This window comes from Cucurbita pepo, chromosome 10 (assembly GCF_057944985.1).
Source record: "Cucurbita pepo subsp. pepo isolate OVF chromosome 10, ASM5794498v1, whole genome shotgun sequence".
NCBI lineage: Eukaryota > Viridiplantae > Streptophyta > Magnoliopsida > Cucurbitales > Cucurbitaceae > Cucurbita > Cucurbita pepo.
The window spans coordinates 11273356-11279355 of record NC_141807.1 but is presented as its reverse complement, the minus strand read 5'-3'; the positions used below and the strand labels follow the sequence as shown (position 1 = coordinate 11279355).

Sequence of the window (6000 nt, the reverse complement as noted above, 5' to 3'; positions counted from 1 at the left end):
TGATCTCTCTCCCTCTCTCTTTGGATAGTTGGCTAGTTGCACGATAAGCGGAAAAGCATACCAGGTAGGGAAAGAAAGGCTGCTCGATCTCCTGTAAGGCACACCCTCAACGGCGAGCTCACCAGGCAATGCTATAAGTCCGATAGAAGTCCAAGATTTCGTCTACTACAGACCTGGAAGCTCTTGGGGGAGCTAACATGAAATGAGAAATACATTCGATTACGACAACTAATAGATAGCGAACATTTTGGTAGAAACTGAATGATCCCTTGGCTCGGGCAAGAAAAGGAAAAGGTAGTCGTACTCCTATCTTTTCCGTCGGACGATAGAAAAGTTTGAGCTAAAAGATTGAATCACACCTGGTAAGAAAGGCGGGCTTAGCAGGTTTCTCCAAACGTTTAAACAAAAAGAGGAAGCAACCGATCCTAAAGAGGTCAACGCATACGTGCTTTTTCCTTTCGTTTAGCGAGATAGCTTACCAGCTCTTTCGAGTCCGCATTGCCATATGAATCAACATCGGCCAAACCAAGAGCTACTATTTTTTCTTTAACGAAAGCGGATCTAACAGTTTCGATAAAACCAACCTCTTTTAAAGAAGGAGTCGCTCTGCCTTGATCACCGTAGATATATGCAGCTCCCGCTTTACCTTTGCCTACCGTGAAAAGGAAAGTTCCCTCACGATAGGCCCTCCCAGCTCCCGAACATCTTTCTATCAATCGAGAGAGGTATAGAATAGTACAACAAACCAACAAGACAAGAATGAACTCATAAGATGGGCGGTCAGGGAAACGATTTCATTTGTGTTAACCGCCAAGGAAATGATCAAGGAATTCTCTATACACGGCTGAGAGATGACCGTATTGTTGCACATCCTGAATAAAGTACCGTAGGCAAGCGAAGCTTTTGAAAATGAAAGCGTGTAGAACTCAGATCCACTTTCTCTTCGATTCGTAAACTTCGGATCTGATCATCCTTTCGTCTCCGGGTGACTGAGAGAGAATTTAGGCCTGGCGTGCATCCGATTTGGTCAACAATAAGGTACAAAGCGGATTGATAAAATGGGCTTGAAGATCCATTGTCGTTAGGTCGAAGATCTCTACTAGGTTTAGTGCACTTTGGTAGTTGCGAATGTTGCCGTAATCGAATGTCTTTCTCATTCGACATTCTCTCTTACCAAGCACTCATACTCGCCAGGGTTGAGGAGACAGTCCGTGAGCTAATTGGGTTTCGAGATTGCGTATACGCGAAAAGAGCTTGCTTTCGACTTTCTCCTCGGCGTTTTATGCCCGGTTCTGGTTCAGGAAAGGGTCTCATCTCTTTCATTGGAGCACATTGATGCCGAAGGAGTCTTCGGAACAGGTGGAGAGGCTATGATGACTTCAGGCTATTCAAATAGCATGGCTGAAACCACAAAGAAAGGGTATCTAAGTCACACTAGTGGAATAGATTTTTCATAATAATTATCTCGATATATGATACCAAAAACTTGCCTGATGACAGATAAGGTAAGGGGTTTCAAAAGACAAAAGAATGACAATTCTACGTGTGATAGAAAAGGAGATCTTTTTTTTTTCAGTGTGCGTGGTTCGCCTGCCTTCCTGACCACGGATAGGCTTTGGGGATTTGCACTTCGGCCCCTTAGAATACCACATCAAGGTGACAGGATTCGAACACATGACTCTCTGAAACTTCTTCATCGGTTATTTTGGCTCATCTTTCTTAAATAGATTGTGACGACAGATGACCTATGTGACAACAGCGGACAACATGCCTGCCTTCCTGACCACGGATAGATTACGGGGCTTTGCACGTTGGCCCCTAAGAATACCACATCAAGGTGACAGGATTCGAACCTATGGCTCTCTGAAACTTCTTCATCGGTTATTTGGGCGCATCTTTCTTAAAAGGATTGTGACGACAGATGACCTATGTGACGACAGCGGACAACATGTCTGCCTTCCTGACAACGGATGGACTACGGGGCTTTGCACTTCGGCCCCTGAGAATATACCACATCAAGGTGACAGGATTCGAACCTATGGCTCTCTAAAAATTCTTCATCGGTTATTTGGGTGCATCTTTCTTAAAAGGATTGTGATGACAGATGACCTATGTGACGACAGCGGACAACATGCCTGCCTTCCTGACAACAGATAGACTACGGGGCTTTGCACTTCGGCCCCTGAGAATACCACATCAAGGTGACATGATTCGAACCTATGGCTCTCGGAAACTTCTTTATCGGTTATTTGGGCGCATCTTCCTTAAAAGGATTGTGACAACACATGATCTATTTGACGACAGCGGACAACATAATGAAAAGTTCCTAGAAAGAATACAATAGAACAAATGATCAATTTGACGACCGCGGACAACATAATGAAAAGTTCCTAGAAAGAATACAATAGAACAATTTATGTAATGCTCTTTTTGAAGTTGGGCCCTTCCAAGAATATGTTTCATTCTGTATTCTCATCTTCTTGGTTCAATGTTTAAAAACCACATTTTAAAGCATAATTCATTTTGATATAATATTGTTGGGGGCATTTTGAGAATCGAATTTGAGACCTCTCACACCCAAAACGATAATCATACCACTTAGACCAAATGCCTTTGTAATAGATTTATAATTCTTAGTTGCTAGTCTATATATTTTCCGTGCCTCAATATATGAAAAATTTATAGAAGTTGAAGGTGCATTGCCACGCATTCCTTTGGGTTAAGGCCCCATTGTGATAACTATTTTATTTTTTTTGTTTTTTTTTTCCTTTCAAAATTGTGTTTTTTTTCTTTTTGAGGGGCATTTCGAGAAACGAACTCGAGACCTCTTGCACCCAAAGCAAGAATCATACCACTAGACCAAATGCCCTTATTAATGACTATATATTAAGTTTTTTATGGAATGTATCATCATTATTTCATTTATTTTCTTTGTTAATGAAATCCATGAGCAATTATTATTATATCTTTTAGATCTAGACCGCTGTTAAATTATTTACATAGGGTTTGTGATAATTACTGTTGTAGAGAGAAAAAAAAAAGAATAGAAGTTATTTAAAGAATAGAAGTTAATTACTGTAGAGAGAAGAAAAATTAATAGAATTACTATAGAGAGAAGAAAAAAGAATAGAAGTTATTTTTATTTTCTAGAATTTAATTACTGTAGGGAGAGAAGAAAAAAGAATAGAATTAAGGTGAAAGAAGAAAAAAGAATAGAAGTTATTTTTATTTTCTAGAATTTAATTACTGTAGTGAGAGAAGAAAAAAGAATAGAATTACAGTAGAGAGAAGAAAAAAGAATAACTTATTTTCTCGTGTAAGTTTTAGTTTGATAATTTCATTTGAGACATATATCGTGGAGTACACGAGTAAATGATATTAAAAGAGCATTATCATTAAATGATAATACACTAGGTTGAGACATATATCGTGGAGTACACAAGTAAATGATATTAAAAAAAAGAATTATCATTAAATGATAATACACTTCGTTGGCTCATCTTTTGATGACATGAAAATAGGGGCATTCCAAGAATTGAACCCGGGACATCTCACACCCTAAGCGAGAATCATACCACTAGACCAAATGCCCTTTCTAAAAACAATGCAACATTTTTAACTCCTACTCAATATATTTTTTTCTCCCAAGTTTGAAATCTATTTTCTTGAGCGGTTGTTGGACTATAAAACAAAAAGTTGATGGTCTAGTATTTTACTTGTAAGTAAGGCTTGTAATATTGAATTGTTCTAATATGCAAGTGTTATCAAATAAACTACAACCCAACAAATGAATCAAACTAATCAGTTTGGGTTGGGTTGGATTTATTCGGCTCAGTTCATCAGTTTGTTTGATTTAATTCTTCTATTTTGCTTCGTATGACAAGAAAATAAAGTTGTATTGAATGTACCATAGTTTGATTTATGACAAACTCATATGAAATATGATTGCATTAATAGTACTAAGAGTTGGAGTTTATAAACATTTCATGAACTTAAGTGCAACTCATGCTTCATTAAAGACGAGATAAACTTTAGTTAAGTAACTGGAACTTTAAATTACTTCATGTGGAGCTTCAATTACTCTATGTTAGCTACTATCTTTAGGATTTACTAATTGGACAGAGTTCTTGGATTTAGGGGATTGTTTTATGTAATTTTCAACTACAACTTATGTTTTCAAATTTTTAGGTCATAATTTAGGTACTGGTTGTATATTATGGATGAACACTAGAGTTTCTATCCCGTTCACCACAACTATTCTAGTTATTGTTTGAAGGCTATAATTGTCATCTATGTTGTATGGCAATAAAATTTGTTTAGATGAAATTTTAGTTAAAGTTGCATATTTTACTTCTAGTAAAAAATTTGTTTCTTCGCATAATATGAATTTAGTTGCAAAGTTTTTAGGAATAAGATGGAGAAAGAAATTTTCTTTAAAATAATAAATAGACCCAAGTTCATCTTTGTTGTTGTCTAATTGTGATTTTGCAAAAAGCTTAACTAATATGAAATATCGAGGTAAATCAAGAATATATCCTACACGTCATTCAAGATGACAATAAAATTGAGCTAAATTGAATGCAGTTTTAGTTTCATGTTTAGTAGGTTCAAGATGAAGCATAATTGTATTAATGAAATTGTGAAATAAAAAAATATATTTGAAATTTGAATGAGATTCATATTAATTAAACATATATTATGATATTCTACGACATTTTAATATTATTGAAATAAGATATTATATCTTAATGTATTAGGTATTTGACAAAAATTATCACAAGTTCACTTTAAATAGAACCCTAGGGTTAAGTCAGAAAGCATCAAACACTAAATACTGTGACATTTTAGGTGATATTTTGCAGAGGAAGCTAATAAGGTCTTCAAAGAGCATGTGGTCATGTCTGGCATTTTAGGTTAACAACATGGTGAAAAGAAACCAGAAATTCTTATACTCGTAATTAACTACAAACCTTTGAATAAGGTTTTAGAATAAATAAGATATCCAATCCAAAACAAAAATGATTTGATAAAAAGAATTTAGAGTCAAATGTTTTTATAAAATTCGACATGAAATTGGGATTTCGGAAAATTCTAGTTTCCTAAAAGGACAAATATAAAATAGCATTTAATGTCCAATTTAGAAAATATGAGAGGAACGTCATGCCATTTAGGCTAAATAACGCTCCATCCGAATTTCAGAAGATTATGAATGATATGTTCAATCCTTTCAAAAAAATTCGATAGTTTATATCGATGATGTGTTGATATTTTCTAAAACCATTAAGATCAACACTTTAAACATCTACATACATTCATTAATGTAATCAAAAGAAATCAGCTAGTTGTGTCCATACCCAAAATCAAATAATATCAAACTCAGATACGTTTTCTTGGATTTTAAATTTATTTGAGCCTTATTAAAACCCATCCAATGGTCTTTGTCTCAAACTTTGGTGATGACGTATCCTAGAAAAGTAAACTTCAAAAAAAATTTAGGTTCTCTCAATTACGTGTCTTATATCCTTCAAGATATCAGGCACATTTACAAATGTCTTGATGAGTGTCTTCAAAATAATACAAAGTCTTGATTTGTAAGGGATATCTCTACAACCAAAAAAAATCAATTCATTAGTCAAATAAACTCTCTGCTTACGTCTTATTGACCCAAGGGCAGATCTCATAATGAAACGTGACGCATCAAATGTCGGATATGGAGGTATCTAAAATTGTCAAAGAGGACAGAGAATCAATTATCATATTTCATTCAAAAGCCTCCAATAATACCATACAAATTACAAAATAGTAAAATATATATATATATATATATATATATATATATATATATATATATATATATATATATTATTTCCATTGTACTCTGTGTACAAAAATTTTAAAGAAAATTTAAATAACAAAACTATTAAAATCTATTCGAGAGTCAAATTTAGTTTTAGAAAAAGAAGGGAATAATCTTGTTTCAAACAAAAAAATAATTTTGCT

General features: G+C 34.5%; 1 non-coding gene across 1 annotated transcript; it reads right to left on the bottom strand.

Moving 5' to 3' along the window:
- Positions 1–2797: 2797 nt before the first annotated feature.
- Positions 2798–2869, bottom strand: TRNAP-UGG (transfer RNA proline (anticodon UGG)). The gene has a single exon. It is a non-coding gene; the product is annotated as a tRNA-Pro (tRNA).
- Between the last annotated feature and the right edge of the window lie 3131 nt (positions 2870–6000).